The sequence below is a fragment of the Podarcis erhardii genome, assembly GCF_964252035.2.
Source record: "Podarcis erhardii genome assembly, chromosome: 3".
NCBI classification, from domain to species: domain Eukaryota; kingdom Metazoa; phylum Chordata; class Lepidosauria; order Squamata; family Lacertidae; genus Podarcis; species Podarcis erhardii.
Genome location: NC_138507.1, coordinates 6802562 through 6830253, shown reverse-complemented (window position 1 = coordinate 6830253; position 27692 = coordinate 6802562). Strand labels below are relative to the sequence as shown.

General features: G+C 39.3%; 1 protein-coding gene across 4 annotated transcripts in view; it reads right to left on the bottom strand.

The window, feature by feature from the left end:
* The window catches only part of LOC309338386 (homeobox protein Meis1), a 152136-nt gene that overhangs the window by 46520 nt on the left and 77924 nt on the right, over nucleotides 1-27692 (bottom strand). The window lies entirely within an intron of this gene.

The following is a 27692-nucleotide window of genomic DNA, read 5'->3' as shown; positions in this document are numbered from 1 at the left end:
TTTCCTTCTTGGGTAACAAGCTCTTGGGCATGCCTCATTGGGCAACAAGATTACAGGAACCTAAGGATAAGGGTGTGCACTCAGTTCAACTGGTTTATGTGCAGAAAATACAATCACAGGCTTAAAAAGGAAACATGGATGGCATAAAGAAGAAGAGTTTGGATTCGATATCCCGCTTTATCACTACCCGAAGGAGTCTCAAAGCGGCTAATATTCTCCTTTCCCTTCCTCCCCCACAACAAACACTCTGTGAGGTGAGTGGGGCTGAGAGATTTCAAAGAAGTATGAAATCCAATATGGACACATTCTCCAATTCATTAGTTTCCTCCTTCCTTGTGACGGACAAACGCAAGTTTCTGACATCAGAACCGCTTCGTTTCTTCCAACATGGATGGATTACGTAATGCATTATGTGTGGGACTGCCCTTAAAGATGACCTGGAAGCCCCAGCTACAGCAGAACTCAGTTGCTAGAGTTTTGACTTGTATACACAGAGTTGTTCATATTACACCTCTCTTGAAAGATCTGCAGTAGCTACCTTCTCATCTTCAAAGCCCATTTGGCTTGGGATCTAAATATCTAAAAGAACGCCTCTCCCCCAAATCATCCTGTTCATATCTGAAGAGCTACAGCAAGCCTGGCCATGAAGCTGCCTCTCAGCCTGCTCTACCTCACGGAGTTGTAGTAGGGATTAGTTGAGGAGGGGGAGAACCAGTTTGAGCTCCTTGGGAAAAAAGAGGCGATAGAAACATAATAAATAAAACAATTAGTAAATGAACAGCGAAGACAGGTCCATCAGGGCAAACACCCCCTCCAACCTTAGCCTGCCCTCAGTGTGCTACCACTTGCTTGCCCTTCTACTTAACAACAAGTCCAGGCTGGAATGCCAACTTGGCCCTGCAATGGTGGGTGCCCGGGGCCATGGGTGCCATGCAGTGTGCATGGCCCTGGCACCGAAATTTGTGGGTGCCTGGCCCATTCATGGGGAATTTTGTGGGTGCTCAGGCACCCTGGGCCACAGGGAGTTGGCACCTATGAGTCCAGGGAATGGAAGTGCATGCCATTTGCTTCTTTCTTCATTTCAGAAGTATTCCTTAGAATAGCTCAGTCAGTAGAGCATAAGACGCTTAATCTCAGGGTCATGCGTTCAAGCCCCAAATTGGGCAAAAGATTGCTGCATTGCAGGGGGTTCAACTAGATGACCCTCATGGTCCCTTCCAACTCTACAATTCTAAGATTTTGTGACTCTATGAACTCAACAGGGATGAGGATGGGAACCAACCAGAACTAGTTGGCTCTGCCTAGCACTGGCTCTGGCTCCTGTTGGTCTTCCTGCCTTCTGAGCCACTAGTCCCAATGGGCATCAGACACCACTGGAGATACATTATGCTGCTACAATGGAGACAGCATTTTCTGCAGTAGCACCCTGAATTCTGGAATTTCTTCCCTCAAAAGGCAACTTTTCAGTGCCAGGTGAAGGTTTTCCTATTTAACTAGGCATTTTGGGTGATTTTGCTTGTTCTGCTTTGGTCTTTAGTTGTTTCAGTTTAAATTTGTTTTTGTCTTATTGCATATTGCATATTGTTATGTTTTGTTGTTTGCTTTAAATGATATTTAGTACACAATTTTTTTCACACTGCTCTGGAATCTTTTGATGAAAGGCGGTTAATAAATATGTTAAATAAGCAAAGTAAATACACATGGGGGGGGGGGAACATTGGTCTGTATCCAGTAGAAGCTTTGCTTTAGAGGGAAGTGCATTTGCTAATGCAAATTGGGGTAGCTGATTTTTGCCATGTACCCACTTCCTGGTGCATGTGCCATAGGCAGAGGAATATTCTGGCACCATTTGAAATGTTAATAAATAAACACTTTTTCTGATTCTGACATATTTGTATTCTAGGAAAAATGATTTAAAGGCTCCTAAGTTTAGCTATGTAACAGTATAAAAAGGGTGAAGGAAGGAAGGAAGGAAGGAAGGAAGGAAGGAAGGAAGGAAGGAAGGAAGGAGCATGCAATTTTTTTTAGGAAAATCAGAAGAGGTTGAAGAATTTCAGGAGCTATTTTGAAACTTTTGTCTGCTGGCATCATTACAAACCCTCAAACAGTACAACTGCTCTGCCCACAATTAAATATTCACCACCTCTCTTTGATGAAGGGTAACATACATAAAACATCATTTAAAAAGAAAAAGAGAGAGTTAAATATCTAGCAACTTGGGGGGGGGGGGCGCAGAATCTTCCATCACAGAGAAAGCAGCAATCCTGTTCCCACTGTGCCCAAGGAATCTTGCTTGGAGCTGGAACACATTCTCTGGCGTTTATTTTCCCACTTAAATTACAGTGATGGTGTAGCCTCATCTCATTAGAGATCATTGTCCCCAGTAGACAGTTGTGTTTATGGGGGATTCTTGCTGTTCCACACCTGCTGCTCAGGTTGCTATGTGATAAAGACTGCATACAAACAGCAGTCTTGAGCTTGCTGGACTGCAACTGATGAGCCCAGGCTAATTCAGGGGTGATTATGTAGTTTACTGGACCACTAAACCTCTTTAAGCTTGTAATTACTGCCTATTTGAGTAAAGAACATTCAAAAGCAATTCACTGCATCATGCCTGCCACAGCTGGAAGCAGGCTGCCAGCAGTCTGCAGGGACATTAAAATCTATGGGGACAAGGATTCAAGCACAGCTAGTAGGCACTAACAGGAGCCAAGTGTACTCACATTCTTCCTCACCTTCTCTGACCAAGCATGCCATTAAAAGTGCAATGAAAACTATAGATAAGCAATAAAGATGAAAAATAATGGTGCATAATGGAAATAACTACTTTTTAATGAATCCCCCTCCCCCTGACAACAGCCTACAGGAGAATATTATCGTATTCTTATCCAGCAAAGTTATTTTTTAAAACACCCTTTTTTGAGGAATAAAGTCATAGGTGAAAGGAAGGATATGCTCAAGGAATGGAAGCACCTTGTATTAAAATGCATCTTCCCCAAATAGTGGACCTTGTTTTCATTGCAAGGTGAATGCAGTATAAACTCCTGCTTCGCCCTGCCCAACAATTTATCTATACAAATAACTTCCAAATGGACATTATGCTTGTGGAATTCATTTTCATATCATCAGCAGTACCCAAGCCCCTGATGTTTATTCACACTGTTTTCAGAGATTCACTGACTCACATCAAAGGCCGCTTCACACTTGAGCCAGGACAATTGTGTTTGCCAGAGCTATGCCAGTATTACTCTGGTGTTTCTTACAGGAAATATGTAAAAGGAAAACAAACTTCCTAAATGCTTAAGGTCACACACTTGGTACTTCTGATTGGCCACAGACCCTAGCTCTCAGTCCAAAGACACAAGTTTATCCTTCATACTTTATGTATTTCCTACAGCTTTAATATCATTGTTGCAAAATCTGTGAAGTAGCTCCAAGGACCACATTATACTAGCAGGGATGGATGCTTCACAAAGAGCTGCTGTACCCTTTACAGGCATGTAGGCCAAAGGAATTGCAAAAGGAAAAAAAATGGTAGTTTGTACAAAGTGATTTCTACCACCTGCCTCTAGCCACTCTGTGGGAACACAGAATGGAATACCATACCATATCATATCAATATTGCTTAAATAAGAACTGCAATCTCCCAGCATGTTGGTGCTTCAGTGAACATGGAAAGCATTCCATGTCAAACCAAAAGGGTTTTTTGTTAGTTGAATTGGGGAAGTACTAGTCTGTTCCCACGGTCTTAAACATTTCTTGATAATGATAATGGTATTCTTTGAAAAGGGTCAATAAAAGTGCCCCTCTTTCTTAGTGGAGACCGCCTTTTTAATAAGAGCTGTAACTGGGAGTCATGATACTCAGGAAAGGGAAAGCTGGGTTAAGTTCGATATGCACTCTGGTCTTTAGTAAAGATGATTTCAACAAGTTTTAAAGAACTATTGGAAGCAATGGGCAGAAATACTTGAGGAAGGAGTTCAAGATGGGCAGGAATTTTTTAAAAGTGAGATGCTGAAAAGCAAAACTGCAAACCATCCCAGTGAGCAAAGAAAATCGGAGGCACTTAAAGAAGCTGGAGGGATGCGGGTGGCGCTGTGGGTTAAACCACAGAGCCTAGCACTTGCCGATCAGAAGGTTGGCGGTTCGAATCCCCGCGACGGGGTGAGCTCCCGTTGCTCGGTCCCTGCTCCTGCCCACCTAGCAGTTCGAAAGTAGTCAAAGTGCAAGTAGATAAATAGGTACCGCTCCGGCGGAAAGGTAAACAGCGTTTCCGTGCAGTGCTCTGGTTCGCCAGAAGCGGCTTAGTCATGCTGGCCACATGAGCCGGAAGCTGTATGCCGGCTCCCTCGGCCAATAAAGCGAGATGAGCACCGCAACCCCAGAGTCGGTCACGACTGGACCTAATGGGCCCTTTACCTTTAAAGAAGCTGGAATGGAGGAACAAGCGGGTCTCAAACTCAGATTTAAAGCAGCATAAATACGAAGTTGGAGGCATAAACCACCAAGGCCAGAAGAGCAGCCAGAGCTTGGAAAGTGCCAGGAGGGCTAAAGCACAGAATAAACCCAAGAGCTCCCACAAGATGTGAAAAACGAAAAGGGTTTGGTTTCTTAAAGAGCAAGATGAAGAACAAGGAGTGGTACGTTTGCTGCATAGAGGATAGAGAAATGTTAAGGTGTGAGAGAAGACATAACTGCTAGACTCTTGCTATGGCTCAGCCTTTTCCTACAAGTGTAATTGTGTTTGACCTGGCAAAAAAGTAGACCAAATGATGAAGGGAGGGAGTTATAAGCCACGTTAGGTAAAGTGATGGTATGGGAACACCCAGACACTCTAAAACGTCTTCCGAGTCTCACAAATTGCATACTAGGACACTAAATGAATTTACAGAAGCAATCTCAGAGCTTCTGTCTAGATTTTTTCAAAGATTCTTGGAGAACAGGTGGTGATATGAGGCTGAAGACAGAGAAATGTTCCCACCTTCAAAGAAAGGGGGTTCTAGACAAATATTGACCAGTCGGCTGAACACCAATATGCCGAAAGGCGAACCTAGGGTCCCTGTGCCCTTGGCAAGGAGTTGTATCAGCGCCCCCTTGAAAAAATCACTTTACTGCAATATCCACATTAGAGATTAGAACATTTTATGCAATCCAAGAACTTGAAGCATCCAGAGTAAGGGTGAGGCAGGAAGAAATGCAGGTCTTTGTACTGTAGTGCAAGAAAGACTGGAAGCTTCTCCCGCATTTGATCTCACCATGACAGCAATGGTGCCACACTCATGTACATCACACACTCCACAGTCTTCGGCCATAGTCTTTGGCCGCCTTGCCATTTCTCCTACTGCTCAGATTCCAACTCTTGTCTAAACTCACAACCTTACACAGGTAACTTCAGACAGATTTCTGGGGCGATTTTTGAGACCCTCACTGGACGTGTGGCTCTGTGGAAAGATTTAGAACATCTGAAAGCAACCCTGTATTGGGAATTTTTTAATGTCAATGTTTCACAATTTCTTATGTGCTGTAAGCAACCCAGAGTGGCTGGGGAAACCCAATCAGATGGGTGGGGTATAAATAATAAAATTATTATTATTATTACTATTATTTAGAACAAATAATTAAACAGCCCTTCTGTGAGCATAGAGGGGGGAAACCATGTGATTGCGAAGAGTCAGCCTTGGTTTCTCAATAGGAAGTCATACCAGACTAAACTTATTCCTCTTTCTTGACAGAATTATTCTCCTGGTAGGTCAGAAGAAAAATTATTTAGGATAATTTAATTAGAACTTCATTTTAGTAAAAGCTGTTCAGACTCTGGAACAGGCTGCCTCATAAGTTGGCAAGTTGAGGTTTTTAAACAGAGGCTGGATGGCAACTTATCAGGCACTCTGTAGTAGTGTGTTTCCTACACTGGCAGGAGGTTGAAGTTACTCTGAGTTACTTTCCAGCTTCTTTATTCAGTGACTACTCTGGCAGTAGCAGGAAAGGGAAATGATGTGGTCATGCCTAGAGAGCACTCCTTAGGCCTTTTTGCAAGGAACTGCAGATGAGAGCAAAACTAGACACAATGTTAAATGTGTTACTACCTTTAATGTGTACGTTAAAAATAGAAATTGCTGCTGCTCTCTATGGCCATACTACCCTGAACACACCTGATCTCATCTGATCTCGGAAGCTAAGGAGGGTCATGCTTGGTTAGTACTTGGATGGGGGAAAATAGCTGCTACTATTATTAGGGAGTAGTGGGGAGAGAATGGTTCAGCTCCCCCTTCCCACCCATTGCAGCAGCGATTTCTCCTCCCACCTTTAAGAATTTTTTTAAAACCCATTTAAAGTCATGTGTAGTTTTGGTCCAAGGGTCTACAACATCTGGGAAATTGGATTCTTTTCCCAGATCCGCATGCAGTTTCATCAGTTTTCCAATCCTCATATTAACTGCTGTGGAACAATGCCCAATAATTAATGTAACTAATAGTTGATCAACACTTAAAGTATATATATTTCAAACTTGTGCTGACTCATTTTGATCAACAAAATTGGTATGTAAAAAGATGGGTTGTAGGATAAGTGTTGCCTTGCATCCAGATAGCTAAAACATACATTAGCATTATTATTTTTCAAAGTGCTCTGTAGCTATAACCCTGAGGTTACAATTCTATATTCCAGGAGAGTGGAACCTCAAGCTCAAGGTCCAAATGCAGCCCTCCAAGCATCTCTATCTGGCCCAAAGCACGTCCTCTTTTCCCAAGCCACACCCCTCGCCAGTCTTGCTTACACCCTCCTTGAGTGTTTTTGCCTCTCTGGAATTTGTTCTTGAACTCTGATGTCTCTTTGCTTATCTGGATGGAGGAGAAAGAGGGTGTGTGTGTGTGTGTGTGTGTGTGTGTGTGTGTGTGTGTAGAAACTACTCTATTGTGCAAAGGTTCAAATTTACATTTGTTGCTCCACCCACTTTTGCATCTGGCAATGCCCATCTCTGGCCCACTGGCCCACTGAAGGGTGCCTAGATGTGACTGTAGCCCTTGGGCTAGAAAACATTCCCTACCCCTGTTGTGCCCTTAAAGCAGAGATTTAAGTCCCACTGAACTTTATGTTGATGTTAGACAACTCAACACTGTTTTCATAAAGACATGTGGAAGCAAGTCCTATTGACTTCCGCGGAATTTGTGTTTGGAATCTGAATGCAAGTTTAAAATAAGGATGAGTTACAGGACTTCTTTGGTGCTGAAGGCACCAGAAATAAAAATTTGCTGTGAAGTTCTAAGGGATAGACCCAAACACCTCATTTACTTGGAATGCTTCACTGGGACTTTTCACAGTGCACTGCTCTCTGCTATTTGGCTTAGACAAATTAAATTTAAGCCCACAAACACACCCCTTTATATTTAGCAGAGCTCCCCATAGAGGTTGGTATTCAGTGGGACACCTTGAGGTATGTGAAGCACATTCCTAAAGTGAAACGGAATCATTTCTGAGTAAATGCATTGATAGTCATCTCATTTGAAGCTGTTTCACTGCACTTACAAGACAAAAGAAGCTATACCTCATGCACATACAGGCAGTCTTTTCAACCGTTTGGGGAAGGTAACTGGAGAATCTGCAAACAAAAGGCAAAAAAAGTATACCCTATCCCAAATGGCTTGCAGTAAGGGAGAAAAGGCATATATAAGCCTAGGCAAGTTCCAATTTAAAAGAGAGAGACAGAGAGGGGACAAATCAATGGATTTTGAAGGGAAAGCATTTAGACATAATGTAGCTTTCAGCACATTTATGATATGATGGCCATTAAAAATGCATGAAGATAAAAACACATAATCAATTAATTTAGTTGGTCAATACTAGGCTGAAAAGGGGCCTGTGCTGCCTTTTTCTTTTGGATAGCACTTCACTTTTCATTTACAAAGACCTAAATGAATGTATTTACAGACTAAAGTATCTGTACTAACAAGTCTCAAAATAAAAAGGACCAGGAACTTTTGGGCTTGTTCCTTGCATAGCTCCAATTAAACAAAAATGGAAACTTGTATCATTTTGATGATGCCAACTGATGAACAGTGTATATGCATTTTATAAAAATTACTCTCTCACACACACTGCTTCATGAGTTATTTGAATAACAAAGAACAAACCAGAATATTGCAGAGGAAAGCCTATATGACTGCAGTGCTACTGGGTTTTATTGTTTTTAAAAAATCTGTGATGTTAACCAAAATGTGATAATGGATGTTCTCAGGGGCCCCATATATAAACAATTTTATAGGGCAAAATTTTTTACAGGGCAAAGTGGCAAACCTATACCTGTGTAATTACCAATGTCCTGTTTAAAGTATGTAATATGGAGACTTGCCAGAGGCTTTTGTAATTGTTCCCAGGCTGTTCTTCATTTCTCTGAAGGGTACGTCTTCAGCAAGAGCAACAGCAGAAATCTGATAAGGTGGTACTGGATTTAGTAATTAAAGATGTTTTAGAAATTATACTAAAAATAACTGCTGGTGTAATTTTGAGAGGAAAGATTGTGACGAGTACATAACTATAATTTGCAAACAATGGCCTGCCCCTGGAGTAGCTGATTGGCAGTTTGGGTAATTGATTAAAAAAAAAAGTTCACTGCAAGAATGCAACTTCTATTTTAGGTTTTTTGTGCATGTCAGCCCTCAGCAATGCCTTCTTGATACATAATCACTGGAATGCATAACTTCTATCTAGGCACTGGAATTCCAGGAGAGTACATCCATCTTCAGAAAATATGGTATGAAACATGTACCTTAAAAAAAGTATACATTGTTCATATCATGGTGCTATAAATGATTGAAATGATATATATTTTGCAAGCCAGGATTTTGGTTCTTTATACATTAAAAAACAAACAAAAAACCAGCACATGATAAATGCTTCATAGAAGGTATCTTAGCCCAAGATGGCAGCTGATGATTAATGGCTGTATCATTTTTGGCTCTACTGCAGTGAGGCCTCAGGTCTGATGTGACAAACATACCCTTCGTCTGCAGCCAATCAGAAGATGTAAGCACATAGGCCCTGTCAGGTTGACATATCATTCCTACGACAATGTCAACGAGTATTAATGTTCAATTATCTGTCCTAGAAATAACCCTCGCCTTTATGCATTGTGTAACTGAGCACGTGGCACAGCGGTAATCCAAGGGACAAGGGCAGCAATGCCCGCAATAACCTAGTAGCTGTGAGTTGGCCTTCCAACATTGTGATGACACTGCCTTGCAGTACTGAATGGGGCATTTTTTAATTTCATTTTTAATCGATGTTTGAAGAACCTCAAAGACTTTCCTCCCCCCCCCCCCCCGCCCAAATGCTGGCATGCCAGTAGCTTTTACAAGCTCATGAAGCATTTTCAAAATACTATGTTCAGGCTCACGATTATGCAACCCTATAGTGCTATAAACCATCCATTATTTTGCAGTAAGTTTTTTATTTTCTATGCTCAGGTGTGTATCATTTACCATCAAATAAAAACGACAAGAGCACCCTTTTCTTCTAGTGTTGCATCAAGATCAATTCAACTCCGCCCAGTAAACCTAAAGAAATGTGTCCATGTGAAACATTATCACTTACATTGCTAAAGTGTGTGTGTGTGTGTGTGTGTGTGTGTGTGTGTGTGTGTGTAGTGGAAAGATTTTTAGCAGAGCAATAATTTGAGAAACATACCTGAGTGCATTACACCTGACATCTTTTACTGCTCTTCAAATATTAAAATTATTGATTCTGGTAACTCCACACCAAATGCAAATTTAGTTCCTAGATCAAAAGGCCTGGCAACACATGCTTTAAGTCTCTCAAATCAAGCTAGTGTCAGAACAGTTTTGATGCACAGAGGTTGCAGAATGCAGTGATTTTTGTTACTATAGCACTACTGCCTTTAACTAACATTTCAGAAGTTATCACTTGCAAGTCTTCTAATACAACTAGCAATGAGGAGCAGCGAGAAAAGAGAACTGTGGGATAATGTGCCAGTTCTGAGATAAAGCCTTCCGCATAAGCTGTTTGTTTAGACAATCACCCAACCACAGTACATGTTTAAAGAATCCAGGTGCATGCCTCTCTATACATTCTTCCTACTTCAATTCCCACCCGTTTCTATAGAAACAAAAACCTTCTGTTTTCAAAAACCACCAATTGTAAAAAGGATAAAAATGTTTTCTAAAAGGTCAGTTTAAGAACTTCATTCAAAGCGCAATCACTATTGATTTAAATAGAACCTCTCCTCCCATGTATGTTCTCAGCCTTTGGGTATAATGTACTCCCTATTTATTTTGCTACATAGCCATATTTACTTCAACTGGTCTACGGAAGTGTAATTGGTGAGTTACTCAAATCTTTAATTTTCAAGGCACACTGGAAATATTTCTTTTCTGCCAGAAAGGATAAAACTTCTTTCTATTAAATATACAATGTGCATCAATGTAAATAACATTATAACAGCATCTCATATTCATAGTAAAGTTGTTGCCTTTCAAATAAAAGACTTCTACTTCAAATGCTGAAAGACACACACACACACACACACACACACACACACACACACACACACACACACAATATCACTCACTGGTCTAGAACTACAGCCCAGTTCTACAGAATTGTTAAGATTGAAACAGGAAGACTCCCTAATTAAATATAGCTTACATTGATAATAATGTGTTTTAGTCAATATATCTTACACTGATAATGTGCTTTAGTCAATTAATAATTTCATTGATGGATTAAATCTGCATAAATTTACACACACAAAAGAGTCTCTAAGGGAAAGAATGCACATTTTGCTTTTACATTACACATGTATGTATTGCAGCAGGCATCATCTTAGAAAAAGCTTTCCTTTTTCTCTTACACAGGAGAGAATTTGCATAAATACTTGTATTACAAATAAATGTAAAAAGAAAGAAAGCTGCTAACCGATCAATTGGGACACATTTTAGTTGATTAAAAATGTTTTGGATGTATTTATCTAAGATTCTAACCCATTAATTGGATAAATGTTGCAGCTGTATCAAAATGGAAATTCATTGCCACTTAGAAAAGAAGCCGGTTTAGTTACTTTCTAAAACTGCAATGGAAGTTTCTAAATAGAAGCTTAGTAAATCACCTGGGTTTTTTCTTTTCTTATTCAAGGCCAAAGTAACTTGCTTGAATGTATTCAAAATCAATTTTTCCACTCTTTTCCTCTGATAATTCACCCTACCGTTTACCCAATCATTTTATGTAGGTGGAAGTGATGAATGTTGCTGAGTGCCAGTGGATTTTGGTCCAAGATGAATACCCCCAAGGAGCAACTTGCACAGAGTCTCAGACTCCTGTCAGCCAAGTAATTGATGATGTTTTCACTGTGAGGGATGGGACTGGGACACATTAGGGTTGAATGGGGGGATGTAAACTGAGTGGATTGACTCAGCAGCTAAAGTCATTTATCCTTTGTTTCTAATAAGCACAAGCTTATTATGGCCAAATGTTCTCTACCAGCACAGGAAAATAATATCAATCAATTTTGTGGGAAAATATAATGCCCAAAATGAGAGAAGGAGAGAACAAAACACAGAACATTTTAGTCAACACACCATTCTGTCTGAAGTGCCATTTGCCTCTCCACTGAACAAGAGGCTGTGAAACTGCAAACGTTGAAGCAGCAGGGATGGAAGGCGTACAACACAAAGCTATATATAGATATAAAGCTGACAAAAAAAAATTAAAACTTGTTTTCACATGTATCATGGTTTTGTATAACCTCGATGACTATGGAAAAACACGCCTTGTGTTTCAAATGTAGAATTAGTACTATTGCGTCTTTTAAAAATCTACTCTCTTTATGGGAAATTTGAAAGTTAAAACAGACTCCCTGCTTAGTCACTGACAGAATGTCTTGTGTGTGTTGCCATGGATGACTAGCGAGTTGACAATATGGGAACCCAGCAAAAAAACGGTGACTGGCTAATGGCTTCTGGATGCCCAATGACCTTTGAACCTTAATGGTACGGACAAAAACAAATGACCTAGTCTGTGAGGCTCCTACAAACATGTGCATTTTAAGAGTTCAGTTGTCAATTAAACACTGATTAATGTCCTTGCTCATTTGTGGTATCTAAAACAAAATGAAAACTGGCTAGCTCTCTTTAATATTCAAACTAACGTAACACACTGAAAAAGTCACGGACATAAGAAAAATGCTGTTTGGTAAACAAACACCTTTTAGTTATTTTATGATACACTATACACACACACACACACACACACACACACACACACACACAATAGCACATAAATAACCCCAATACTGTAATTTTCTAACAGATGCAAAGGTGTTAACAGTGCAGCTAAGTTAGAAGCAAATAGCCCCATGTATCCAAAATTATTATTTCTATTTATTAGGTATTTTGGTGCTATTCAGATACAAAGGGCTATCTGCTACAGCACAGGGAACTTCCATGATAACTTTCATCACTGTTTATTGTCACCATAGCAATGAAAGTACATGTGGGAAATGACAAGATTCTGTCATCACTCAGATTCACATTACATAGTTTAGGCCTGACAGTTTTCAGGATGATTCTCTCATCCAACCTGAATATTGTACACAAATATACTCTAAATGAACCCCAAAATAATTAACTGCCCTTTTTGCAATTTCATCATTTTACAGGAGCTACCAGTTGGAGGATGTTGTTGTTTGAGGCAATTAATTTTTTAAATTTTAATTCAAAATCTTCTAAAGACTCATATATGCAATAGACAATTTACTATTTATACTACTATTTAGCATTTGATTTCATTACCAGCGGATTAATTATTTCATATATCCTTTTCGCCACTTCTGTCAAAAATCGACTCTCAACTAAAACCTTGACAAAAAGTACTAATTAAAATACAATTGACATTAAATTCTGACTTCATCAACAACCAAGGTGAGAAGTATGCACTAACTGCTTCTAGCACCATCCAGTGCAACTAACCAGTTCACTTATGCAAACTTTTCTTTTCCTTCCTCAGGATGATTTCCCCCATAGATGTGGCTGGATAGGATATAGAGAAGCATGAGGATCTGTTGGGCTGTACACAGAATACAGACAGCACAGGTTTTCACGATCATGACAATTTGTTACTGAATGAAATACCGTTGCTGTATTCACCCACAGTCTGATCAACACCAGGCATGTTGCACAAAAGAAAGTGTTGATCCTGGGTTTGATGTGAACCAGTCCCTAATTCTGTGATCACTGATACCTTGGTAATTTGATTCAAAGTAACTTAGATATGAAATGTACTACCCCTACCCTCATGCAACAAAATGAGATGGTAAACGTATGTCTGGACTTCAGACCAGAAAAAAAAGCATATACAAGACTAAATGTCTGGAAGAAAAATTCTAGCCAACTGTTCTCCCCAACATGGAGTACTACTTTCTATATGCTGACATTATTTTTTAATATCAGGGAAGTCAATAATGTGACCCCTCATTTGCAGTCTAAAGTAATATATTTTGAACAGGTTTATCTACTGTCTGTAAGTCCTAGGACTTCCATAGGGATCAGCAAAATTCACATTTTAACTGCCATATGTAGCATGTTTCCTCCCCATTTATTTATTATTATGATTTGCTTTGAAATCCACACAGAATAACTTGATGCAATGTCTTGCCCTAATTTTGCAGCTACACATCAAACATGGTTCCCTGACACTTGTTTAAGACTCTAATGCACAGTACATTTATTGTGGTTGAAATACAATTATATAGTTAATGTAGTTTTGGCACATTCCCTGTACGCCCTGATTGTGTATAACACATGCGCCTTCCAACTACAGCTTATATGAAGACAATTCACAGCACGAACATTTTAAAACTTGATTTACTGTTCCACAGACACAACTAAGCAACTAATCTTCCAGGACAAATGTAGCACATAAGAACAACTAAACTGAAACATATAAATTGCACATATACTTAAAAATATTATTGTCTGTAATTTAATATAACAATATTTCTAGGCCTATAACCTTGCACGCAGAAGCAATTTCCCAAGCATTAATACTTAAATGGGTCATATGCACCACATCTGTCATTCTGTCCTGAAGTCTATGAGGCACAACCAAGACTCTGCAAGCCTATTGATTTTTCTAGCATTTGCTTTAATTTACTTAACCATTGAGAAATCCATCAGTACATAAAGGGCAACTGTCCATTACTGCCTCATTTGCAGACATTCTTTCCATTCATTCTCCACCCCAATCCACCCCACCTCTCCCCCTTTCGGTAAGCATTCTCCCCTTAAAAATTGTTGTGTATTTATGGTTCAAACTGGGAGGGGGGAATGTTTTGAGGGGGCTCACACCTGTTCTATTCAGTGAACTGCTGCACTGAGGTATATATAATGTGTATAAAAATAGAGAATAATATCTAGCCACTACTATATATCTGTGTGCAAAGGGTGGTAAATTAGGTCCTAATTACATTAACAGGCATTCAGCCTCCCAGCTTAAATTTTACATGAGCACTCTGTAAAAATCCAAAGCTCTGCTGTACTTTCTTTATGAGCTGGTGATTACTGCTACTTCCTATGCGGTCACTAAATATTCTGTTTACAAATAAATTAAGAACCCTGAGCCAACTTTGGCAGGATAATAATCAGGCTTTTTTTCCTCTGCTCCCTATCCCTGCCCTAGTAAACCTTCACCGCATAAGCATGGCAACAATCAAAAGCCCAGGCTTCATCTAATTACTCTATCACATAATTTCACAAATTGCCTTTTCACTGGGGAGCCAAGTGCAAAACACGTTCACAGTGGGATTTCAGGCAGCAGCTTTCATTTACTACTCATTTCTTGTTAAATTAAACACAAAAACACCAGTTGTGTGAAAGAAGTCAAAAAGAAAGCTTGCAAATGAGCCAGACGAGCGGATCTTATATTTATACCACTCTCACAAAATAGCTCATTGGCAAGCTGTATTTTTAATTGTGGCACTATATCCCTTAACCCTTTTAGAGACCTAATGCGTTTTCAGAATTGCAAACAGCTCATACTATAAAAGCAGGAGCACAAAAACCAGAACCCTATCTACGCCCTGCAGACATATATCACTTAAACCATTGTCAGGAGTGCAACATTACGTCAGCCAGATGCACAAATCTTATTGGCCAATAACACAATGGTTTTGTTAACAGTCTAGGAAGATTACAAACCTCCTGCTCATAATATGTTGCACTAGTGCTAATAAATCTGAACATCTGTCATATGTTGTGGTGAGCAAATGCTATTAAAGCCAAATTGTGTCCTACAAAACCAAACATTTTTACTACAATTTGCAAGTTGCAACTATAATAACAATTTGTGTATATTTCAAGTCTCCAAAAAGTGTTTTAGAAGAAATAGATTATTACATACATAACAGGAAAGTGGAAATTTACATATATGCACTATGTATATATGTACATAGTGTATCTGAAGAAGTGTATCTGAAGTGTATCTGAAGCAGTGTATCTGAAGAAGTGTGCATGCACACGAAAGCTCATACCAAGAACTGACTTAGTTGGTCTTTAAGGTGCTACTGGAAGGAATTTTTTTGTTTTGACTATGGCAGACCAACACGGCTACCTATCTGTAACTGGAACTATGGAAGGCACCACATTGAGCCGCATGAAATGGAAGTCCATCAACCCAGTGTATCTGAAGAAGTGTGCATGCACACGAAAGCTCATACCAAGAACTGACTTAGTTGGTCTTTAAGGTGCTACTGGAAGGAATTTTTTTGTTTTGACTATGGCAGACCAACACGGCTACCTATCTATATATGCACTATATTATTCTGCTCAATCATAGTTTTATCTATCTTTCTGTCTCCCTCTCTCTCCCACTCACATGCTTTTCCTATAAATTCAAATCTGCATGATACTGAGGAGCTATTGAGTCTTTAAGACAGAACCCGAAGCTCCTAACATGCCCCATCTCAATGATGATGATGATGATGATTTATTCCTACTATCTGAATGTTAATAGGATAAGATTACAACTTACAAATAATGGAAAAGATAGGAGCAAGTCTCATATTGCTTGGTACATAGCAGCTTGTCTTGTTTACCATAAGATGATTTTTTATAATCAGTGAAATTCAAAACCAAATACAGTATAGTCATTTTACAAGCAAAAAATTTATTCCTAAAGCTACAAAACTAACAGATCAGCTTATATTTTACGCCAAAAGCCAGCGCTTTGCCAGTATTCTCTGCAAAGAAAAAAAAACATTGGCAGCAGCTGTCTGTATGTTCCTGTACCAAAAATTCTTTTCATGCAGACAGGTGGTGTAATTTAAAAGCCACTGTGGTGCTATTTTGATGTGAATAATGCAATTGTTTACCCCAAAATGCTAAGACTACTATTTATGAAAACATAAATAAAATTATACATTACTCCTACAAATCCTAACATTCTCATTACTGTCAGTTTTAACATGATCCTACCTCGTAGCTGTGGCTTAACAAGCGCTGTTGAGTGGTAAAGGTAAAGCGCTCATCTCGCTATATAGGCCAAGGGAGCCAGTGTTTGTCTGCAGACAGCTTTCGGGTCATGTGGCCAGCATGACTAAGCCGCTTCTGGCGTACCAGAGCAGTGCATGGAAACGCCGTTTACCTTCCCGCCTGAGCGGTACCTATTTATCTACTTGCACTTTGATGTGCTTTCGAACTGCTAGATGGGGAGGAGCTGGGACCGAGCAACGGGAGCTCACCCCGTCGCAGGGATTCAAACCGCTGACCTTCTGATCGGCAAGCCCTAGGCTCTGTGGTTTAGAACACAACGCCACCTGCATCCCTCTATTAAGTGAAAACTACAAAAGATGCATTCTACCTTCCAACACACACATAAGCACCTACTATTAAATATGCACAACATTTTTTAAAAATATGGGGTGCATATGACTAATGGACAGCTAAATTTAAACACAAGATTACACACATACTCCATATATCATTACTTGTAATTTAGAAAAAACTCATCTAAGGCTCAACCCCAGTATCCAAAGGAGGTGTTTGTATGTCAAGAACAGAGAGTGATGATTAAATGAATTAACCACATACACTTTGGCACAGATTCGGCAGACATCACCACTTTGACTTTCAGGCATCTCTCGAAGATTTCATGTTGACTGACCTAGCCAGTTATTTAAGATACACCTAGCATAGCTGTACAGTGGTACCTCGGGTTAAGCACTTAATTTGTTCAGGTGGTCCATTCTTAACTTGAAACTGTTCTTAACCTGAAGCACCATTTTAGCTAATGGGGCGTCCTGCTGCCACCACACCGCCGGAGCACGATTTTTGTTCTCATCCTGAAGCAAAGTTCTTAACCTGAGGTACTATTTCTGGGTTAGAGGAGTCTGTAACCTGAAGCGTATGTAATTCGAGGTACCACTGTACTGCTCTTAATGACTGTTTGTTTGTTTGTTTGCTTGCTTGCTTAACTTATATCCCACTTTCCCTCTATCCCACCCTCCAGGTGGCAAAAACAGTTCTCCTCTTCCCTATTTATTTTTTTTATCCTCACAACAACCCTGGGAGGTCGATTAGGCAAAGCGTGAGTGACTGGCCCAAAGTCACCCAGTAAGCTTGATAGCTGAGTGAGGATTTGAATTTTGATCTCTGAGGTTCTACCCTTATACTTTAATTACTATATTTTAAAGATGTGTTTATATAGCTGTATACAGCCCTCATATTTAAGAGAGGGCAGCACAGAAATACTGTAATAAATAAGCAAATAAATAAATACAAATAAATAATTTCATTCTCAAAATGTTACAGGTAGATTCAAATGTAAGTAGTATCACTACCACGTATCACTACTGCATGGTTTAGGCTCCATGTAGATGTCATAGCTATTGAAATCATAGTCTGGTGGACTAACAGTATCACCAATGCTCTGAGAAGTATGGCACTGAGGCAATCACATAGCACGTGATCTGGTTGAATTGTATGGAAAGCAGATTCAAAATGCTACCAGGGCAGTATGGAACTGATCATTTTGGTGGCTGTTTCGATGCTGAGGTAATTATTTATGAATTGGCCCTCAGGCAAAACTTCACAAAGAAAGTGCTGACTTGCTAATGCTTGTATACCTTGAGCCCTATCTTGTTTTATGCTCAACTTTATAATGCGTAAACTATGGATTACTGTGGCATGTGCCCTCGACCAAGACTTGTAGACTATGACTTCCATCATCCCTGATCGTTGTCCACCCTGACTGTGGCCAATGGAAGCTGTGCGCTGCAACTTCCAGAAAAACAATGTTGGTGATCCATTGTATATAAACTCTTGTTTTAGCAATGCCAATGCTTCTTGTAGACTTTCCTCAGATGTTAAAAACCACTATCTGCCTTGCTTCCTAAAAACTAGCTTCATCTTTGATCCTGGATGGCAGATAACATATGTGGAGGAGGAGGTTAGCTACAGGTTTGAATTAAACAGTAACAAAATGTCCTGAAGCAGATCAAAGACTAAAACTTTTACGACTTAAACATTCATAGACCACAGCCCTTTCATCGGATGCCGATGAACCATCCTGAATTAGTCTGGGTTACTGTATGTTGGGGAGTTGGGGTGAGGGGTTGGGGAGAATATATAAAAAGTGAAGCCATCAAAGGTAAGTTGTAATTTACAATACAGTTCTTCTTAGCACAGACATCATTACATAGTCACTGAGAGTTTTAGAGGTTAATGTCAGCCCCTTGAATTTATTCTGGTAACATATCGGCAGCCAGTGCAGATTCCATGGAACAGATGTAATAAGATGTCCCACAGAGGGGTCAGTCAAATTTCTTATGGGATTTGACATCCATGGTAGGAAATGTGGTACCTACAGGGCTACAATTTCCATCATCCCTGAACATTGACCATGCTGGCTGGGGCATAAAAGGAATTGTAGTCCAAAATAGCTAGAATCTGTGGGTCACGACACCTGTGCAAGTGGGCTTTACAAGTAAACCCCCAACAAGTATTGCTTGTAATCCTTAAATGCTATGGTGAATACAACTTTTTTGCTTTTTTGGCATATTATAATGCCAAATTGACACTTGTCTTACATTTTAACACTTGGGAACTGATCTCTGATTGCTTGCAGCAGTTCCAGCGATGGTTAACCACAAGGTGTTCATAGAAGGAGTTGCTATTGCGACTCACTAACTAAAATGCACAAAACTGATGACTACTGAAGGCCCAAGGCCTAAAATTCATGTGAAAATAAACCAATGGGTCATCCTACCAAATAAAATTGAGCTAGCTGGTCACCATACCAAACAGCTATGGAAGCAATAAGCTAAAGGGCAGCACATTAGCCACCCCTGTTTGACACTTGACTGGTTTACATGTCAAGAGAAGCCACTGTATGCCTTAAACCACAGCTTAATCATGAATGCTGGGTTAGGAAAGAAGTCACAAAGGGACTGTACAGCAGGTGAAGGAACATGCACAGTTAAACCATGACTTAAGACAAACAGTGGCTGATTGTGATGTGCGAACCAGTTCAAAGTGGATAGTAAAAGTATCCACAAAATGCTGAGCATTTTTTTCTTTAGTTGCATACTTTTAGCTTTTTGTGTAACACATTCTTAAAAGTGTCAATTTTGTACTCATGAGGTAACTATTTGCACAGTGTGTAAGAAATCAAAACTCAAAAAGGAAAGAGAAAAGAAAAGATTTTTCTGTTTCAGGAACAGCAATTGTCAGAAGACAATGCAGGAACACAATTAATAATGAATAATTATTAAGTCAATAAATTCCACCTCATTGAATTTTGTCAAAAACAATTCTTAATAAACTTCATACAAACCAAAGTGACCCCGCAAATAGTCTGGCTAGTCAAGTAACTTGGACACTGGCACCACATTGGAATTCAAAAAAACAAATGGAGGAAGATACAGTCTATGGTATTTAATAGACATTTAAAGTTTTTTTCACCCTACCCCAAGCAGTCCTTCTACTGAGAAAAGCACAGGTAAGATAGAAGCACTTTTTAAATACAGTCATCACATCATCAACAACAGTGGGAAGATTTCAGTGTTTGTTATAAACAGTTGTTTTCTAGGGCTTGTTAATTGAGAAATTAAGTTCAGTGGTACCTCCTTTTCTCTAAACTAAAAGTGCCAAATTTAAAGAACTTCTTGTTGACGTTAATGTTTTCAGCAACGTACTCCTCACTGCATTTCTCCAGCGTGTTCCCTTTCGTCTGAGGAAGAGAATATTTGGATCCAACCAAATATCACTGACACACTTGCTAAGAGAGCCACTAGGATCAAGATGACAAAATATTTTTATAATTTAACTGGTTGCATATTGCAGCTGGGTGCACCATGCTTTTGAAACAGGCTGAACAATGCTTGAAAAGTATTCCAGTGTACATAAAGAGTTAAGCTGCTATGTGAGTTTTTGTGTATAATCTGTCTTTTCAGTAAGCTCTCATGTAAACTCTTTAGAATGTTATTTTAAATGTTTAAATCTACATAGGATTGCTGGATGAAATTTCCTTGGAGAAATTCTTGGTCCACTCAGTTTCTTTTCAATAGTGCCAATTTCCTTTCAGAAAAGTGTTTGAAGTCTTAAAATCTATCTCTTGATACTATTAAAAAAGTTTCTTGTAATCTAGTAAAGGTAAAGGGACACCTGACATTTAAGTCCAGTCGCGAACGACTCTGGAGTTGCGGCGCTCATCTCGCTTTACAGGCCGAGGGAGCCGGCGTTTGTCCACTTCTGCTGACAGTTTTTCTGGGTCATGTGGCCAGCATGACGAAGCCGCTTCTGGCGAAGCCAGAGCAGCGCACAGAAGCACTGTTTACCTTCCCCCCAGAGCAGTACCTAATTATTTACTTGCACTGTGTGCTTTTGAACTGCTAGGTTGGCAGGAGCTGGGACTGAACAACGGGATCTCACCCCATCATGGGGCCTCGAACCGCCAACCTTCTGATCAGCAAGCCCAAGCAGGACAGTGGTTTAAACCACAGCACCACCTATGTCCCTTGTAATCTAGTAACACACTTTTATTCAACTGTATTAGTTAACACTTTCAGAATTATACCTTTTCTGTCGTGGTTGACGGATTATATAAGTGTGCTATAAAATACCTACTAAAATTCATTTGTATAAACCCCACAATTAGATATGGGATTCTAGTGTTTCAGATTACGATAAATCTGCAGGATGTAGCATTGCTACAAGAAGATGCTTTGATTCAACTCTAGGCTAGACTACTGTGATGCACTAAACATGGAGCTGCCTTTGAAGACTGTCTGGATAATTCCATTAGTGTAAAATGCAGCTGCCAGTTAATTATGGAGGTGAGGAGCATGAAGCATATTTCACCCATGTTAAGGCAGCTGCATTAATCCCTAATTCATTTTAAGGCACAAATGGTTACAGGCCTCCATGTGCTCAGAACTCCTCAGAGGGCACAGTGCTCCAAATCCATTATTTCCTGAGATCAGACTGGGAGAGGCAAGGAGGAAGGAAGGGCTTCTCACTAGCAATTCTCCCTTCTCAGAGAATCATGTAAAAGTATAATGGCTGTTGTTTTAAGCCAAATATTATCAGGTTGGTTAATTTATTTTCCCACAGCTGTGTTTGTGTGTTTAAATGGGGGGGGGGGGAAATGGATGTATTTTTCACTGAACTTTATTATTGGTGGGATTTGGTGTGGCAGCGTTTGATTTAAAGATGTGACTTGGCTAGTCATATATACAGGGCATACCAGGGGAAAATAAATAAACTGATAGAAATAAGTTAAAACAGAGAGTAATCTGCTATCTGTATTGTAATCTATGGCACTGTTATTTCTATCATTTGCTTGCTTTGTAGGCTGCTTTGGAAAATTTGCTTAATTTAAAGGCAGTATAGAAACATTTAAAATAAATAAATGCTATCTTCAAAGCATTCCGAAGAGGAGAAACAAGTCATTTTTCCCATAGCCTTTTGCAATGTATTTAATGAGGAATACTGATCATTTTTTTAAAAATTAAGAGCAAAAACTACTGACATTGGTGGAGGCGTTCATTTATAAAATTGTCAAGAAAATGGGGTAATTGATGAGATCAACGACACGAAAGTAAGAACCAAAGTAAAGGATACATAATTAATTTTGCTGCCATTAATCTGTCCTGATACATATAACATTTGACACAACAATCTAGTGTTCCCAGTACACTAGATTTCAGCCTGTAAAAACAACAACAACCTCCTATACATTTTTCCTACATAAGATACACATGATCACGGATGGCATTATATTATTTCATTGCTTCTACAGGCCTAAAACTTGATCTTCCTGCATTACAATGTGATACAGCATGCCAAATCCAGCCCTGACATTATGATACTTAAGAGGAACTCACCAAAATCCCCACTTGCTATTGCATTCAATTCTGACTGTTGAAGAGTGCTTGGATTTACAGGAATTTACTAGGCCCCCTTTCTACTTTATAATCCACCATCTTCTCTCACTTTTCTCCAAGGTGCTGAAAAAGAGGAGCCAAAGAGAAGATTGCCTTATTTTACCTCCTGAAAATCCAAGCACTGCTGACCAAGGGACATCTCGAACTTTGTCAGTTGAATCTCTTATTGTAAGCTATCGACAACATTGCTTGGACAGGAAAAGGAATCTTTCATACTTATTTACTTACTTACTTACTTGTTTATTTATTTAAGTTACATGGGGATTTACTTAGACTTTTCCCCTCTTTCAATTGCAGAACGCTCTGTGCAGAAGGGGTTGAGATCCAGCAGAGGTTCTTGCTGGACAGAGAGGGAGACTTTTTCACCAATTACACATTGCTTCTCCAGCCTCTGGCTCCATACTTCTATCTATACCTCCCATGGTCATCCAGAGGGTGCCCCAAACTTCAGGAGGAGTAGGAGGTTGGGGAATTGATTAAACAACCACATACAAAAATCACCTTCCCCCTCTTCTTCCAGCAGGTGTATCCCAATAGTAAAAGGCCACTCACAGGAGGTAAGGATCCAATTTATGAGGGTTTACTTGGGGCAATTTAACATACAAGACCAGAGTCAGATTGGTTTTCTTATACAGCAATATCCTCCCACAAATGGCATCACCTGAAAGAGACCATCATGCAACAGGCCCCACAACCACCAATCTCCTGGCATGCTTAACATTTATGGCATGACTAAGGGCTGCTAAACAGGGAAAACAGGACCCTCCAGTTATACCCATAATCACTTGTGAAAATTACAGTGACATTGGTATCATCGTCACAACGGCAAATGAGACACTCAGCTGTTTAGAACATTTAACTAATAAAGAAAATGAAGTTGAAAGTTTGTGAACACGTCAGTGCATGCTTTTCGGATTGGCATCCACTTACTAAAACCGCACTGCTGAAAATAGCATAAGGAATTGGCGGACATTATCACAACAGTATTATACAAATATGGAACAATAAACCCTTATCTCTTGCAGGTTTACCTGAAAGTGAACACTTTGTGAGTTGTTGTTTTAAAAAAATTTCACCCTCAGTCACTGTGGACCAAAGTCACCAGTTTATTTTAAAACAGTATATTGTTTCTTAATTTATTTTCTTCATTTCAGTCATTAATAATTAGTATGATACACTCAGCAATTACTGTCTGTGTCATTTAATTCCATGCCACTGATGGGTATTAATATTATAATTATAAGTAAGTTTTTTATAGTTGAAAGTAGTCCGTTGAGATAATAATCCAATTTGAAGCATTACTAGCCAGAATACTGAGTTTTTAAGAGGAATGCAATAACTTCTTGCACTTCCATACTGTTTTCATTTGCAAATAACTATGCAATGTAAATAAAGCTGAGTACTGTATTATTTTCTTTTCACTCATAAAAGGACATTAGGGGTACATCCTACAAAGAATCTCACACAGAAACTTCTTTTAATTTTGCGCCTCTCATCCTAATTTTCTAAACAATCTTTAAGAACAGAAAATAAGTAGAGAGCTGTATAAATACAATGTGTGCCAGTGGGGTATGTTTTTAACCATTCCACCCGGATACTGTTGTTAACATACTGATATTTGTATCCTTCATTATAAAAAAGAAAGGCCTAACTCAAGCTCATAGTCCTCCTGACCATGAGAAACTAGGTCTGCAAGAATATATATTTTTTACAAAAAAAAGGTCATAACTCAATGCTTTTAACCTCATGCTCTAAAACAAAGGGTGCATTTCTAATAACTCTTACTCTGAATTAAGCCCTGGGGCACTCAGTTGATTTACTTTTGAGGAAATATACAAATGATTTGACTGTAACCTAGCAAATCTAGTTTTTAGTCACTCCAGTTGACTAAAAGACCCCAGCTACCATGCTACCAAGGGTAGACTTGTCACCCTTCTTGCCAGAGAGGAATTATTTCCTGAAAATTGAGCATGAAGGTAAGTAACAAAAATATATTAAACTTGCCACTGATGCAGTAGGTGATAGTCTACAAAAGCTTATCTGATAATGAGCAACCCCCATTTGCCGTATGCACAGAGGTTATTCCAACTGCATCCATTTTTTATTCTAATTTATCACCCCACCCTTCCTCCCCAAGGGATCCCAGGGCAGCTCACAACAATAAAATTACATAGAAACAATTTAAATTTAAAAGAGCACTATAATATATTACACACTGCAGTTAAAACATATGATTAAGTTAATTATATTAGCTACCAACCTCTACCCCCATCCTTTGAAATTGGCTTTTACTGTCAGAAGGCTGCACACCATCCGACTCTGACGGTTGAACTTCCTTCCCTTAACTGCAAATGTGTGCCGAGGCCAGAATTTTGAAAATGAAGGGCTGATTCACATAACCATGCAAATCCAAAGTGGTCTGAATGAATCTGTGGACTTGCTAGCTTCAGCGAAAACCCAACTCATAACTCAACCAACATTACAAGTGTCAATGCAAGCCTTTCAAAAGTGGGTTGACAGTGGTGCAATAAGTATGTAAAAGAAAAGAATGATGATTGGTATATTCATCATAAAGGGTTATATAAGACTACTCTCATACAATAGTGTACCTTTCTAGTCTAGCCTCTAAAGTGTAAATTTCAGTGGGAGATCATTATTTTTTGTCAGTTCGTACTCTCACTAACCATACCAGCATACATGGTATGTGTGTGTGTATGTGTGTTTATGCGCTGAATTTACAGGGAAGTAGTTTGAGAAAGGAAAGGCCAGTAAGTAGACCATCTCCATTCATTCTCCCTGTATTAAATGTAGAGCCTGCAATTAAATTGGATCAGTCGTAGAAGTTACAGCTCAGTCTTAATCATTTGTCAAAGTGATGTTTAACCCTCCACAGATGACCACCCTTTTCTTCAAGCATAGCACCTTGGTATGCCAAGGTCTTTATTTAAGGTCTATTTTCTATTCCAGTAACTATATCGGCAGCAGTGGCGTGTATGGTCGTCTCACACACAAGGGAAGGGATATCCTAGCAAAGCTTGTGGGCTCCAGCTTTATAACACCCAGGAGAGGAAATATCCTTTTACCTGTCAATTAGCTTTGACAAATCCACATCTTTATGGACTGAGCTACATCTGTTATGACCTTTGAGGAGCTCAGTTCCTTTCTGTTCCTAGATTGTGTCCAGTGGGCGTGAAGGTTACTGGACCCAGTATCCCAAAAGCTCTGCAACAGTAACCTAGACTCTGGTAGCTCACATTATTCTTGCTGCTAGATATCCCTGGGTCCCATTGTACTGCATAAGTTTTGGATTGGGAAATGAGAGACCCAGCTTCAGATTCCCAATTTAGCCATTTATTTAGGAGCATATATGGTAGCTTTGGGGAAATTGCTATTTTTCAGTCTTATTAGGTTGCCAAAAGAACAAATTAGTAACACTAAATGGTTGTCTTGAAAGGATAAATATTATAGATGACTTTTTAAATGAAGTCAGTTATTACATTTTAATTGCAAACTGACTAAACAAAGGCTCAAAATCTGTATCTTACAAACTTGCGGAATTATCTGACAGCAACTCGTTGGTTTTGTTTATGTTGACTTTGGTTTATCTGTCCATTTAATGCTAATCAGCAACTGCTGCTATTGAGATTATTATTTAGATCTAAAGGGAAATGAAAATTCCACCAGTCTGAGAAGAATTTTCAAAGTGGCAGGAATAGGAGATTACACTGCTGTCTCTTTTTCACACCTGTAAGCATCATCTGTCTTGTGCTGTACATAATAATAAGGCTACAGTCAACCAGCTATAAATTGTGGTACATTTCTGAATGTTTTACCAAGCTTCCACTGTCTGCTGTGGTAGAATGAACTAATTTAAAAAGTGAAAAAGTAATAATGTATTTTACAAAAGGCCAGTTCACACTGTACTCCAGCAAATACTGTAGGTACACATGTGGAGAAGTAGAGGCACAAACCTTGACTTATAACCTCAAGAGCAAGTCACACCATGCAAATACAAATACCCACCCACTTTTTAATGCAGTGGGAAGATTACATAGCTGTGGCCTATTTACATACAGTTTTGTATATGCAGTATATGCAGCTGCAGGACTGTGATAAATATACAATAAGGAGGACACAAGTCAATTCTGAATTGTCTGAATTGTCCACTTCAAACATACGTCTACACATATGATAGACAGTATAGGCATTCTGAAATCTTGTTTTCCAGAATAACATAGTTGACATCAACACTATGGTTGTTCCACCAGATGAAGAAAATACACTCTACAGTTTTTGGTCAGTCCATGTAAAGTGGCCTGGTTTGCAAAAATGCAGCTTATTCAAATAATTCTTCCCCAATGCAGATGGGGTGACATAACTGTGGATTATAAATAGATTCAGATGAAACTACTCACACTTTAGTACCAGTCAATGGGACTTAATTCTGTAACAACTAACTTGGCCCATGGATTTCAACGGAACTAAAGCAACCTGCCTTAGTCTGCATGCCACCTAATTCCAAAACCCATTTGACTAGCTGATTGCCAAGCAAGGTTTTTGACATTTCCACTCAGCAGAACCCACAACAATAGCTGCGTGGTAAGCTCTTCTGAATGTGGTAAAGGAAGCTGGGTTGGGGATGAGGGTGCTGGTCAAAAGGGGGACAGACTAAAAAAGCTTACTAAATATACAAAAACCTTGACCATGTAAAAGCTCTCTGGTGACAAAATGAAGGCACACATATAGGCTGTGCTGGGGGATGGGAGAATGTCAAATGGATTGGGGAAAACAGATACACTTCCATTAACCATCAGACCTCTCCACTCAGAATAATAATAATAAATAACAATAATAAATTTTTATTTCTATCCCGCCTTCCCTGGCCAGGGCCGGGCTCAGGGTGGCTAACACCGAATATAAATTATAATAAAATGAAATGCTTTGCTTCACAGAAATGCTACCTGATGCTTCAAAGTAATTTTTATTAAGTCTTGATCCCTAGTATACTTTATTTATTTATTAATATTTTTATAGAAAACATTCCAAACTTGTAGAATGATACTCATAAGGCTGACTGTGCATGGCTGAACACTACAGTGACAATGGCTTTGGTCATAGAGCACGTTTGCTTAAGGAGAAGATCCTTCCAATAGCATCCTTAAGAAGAAAACACTATGGGTACAAGGCAGACATTCACTCTCCCTGTGCCCTAGGTAATTATTATCAAAACTCCAGAAGTCCTTTT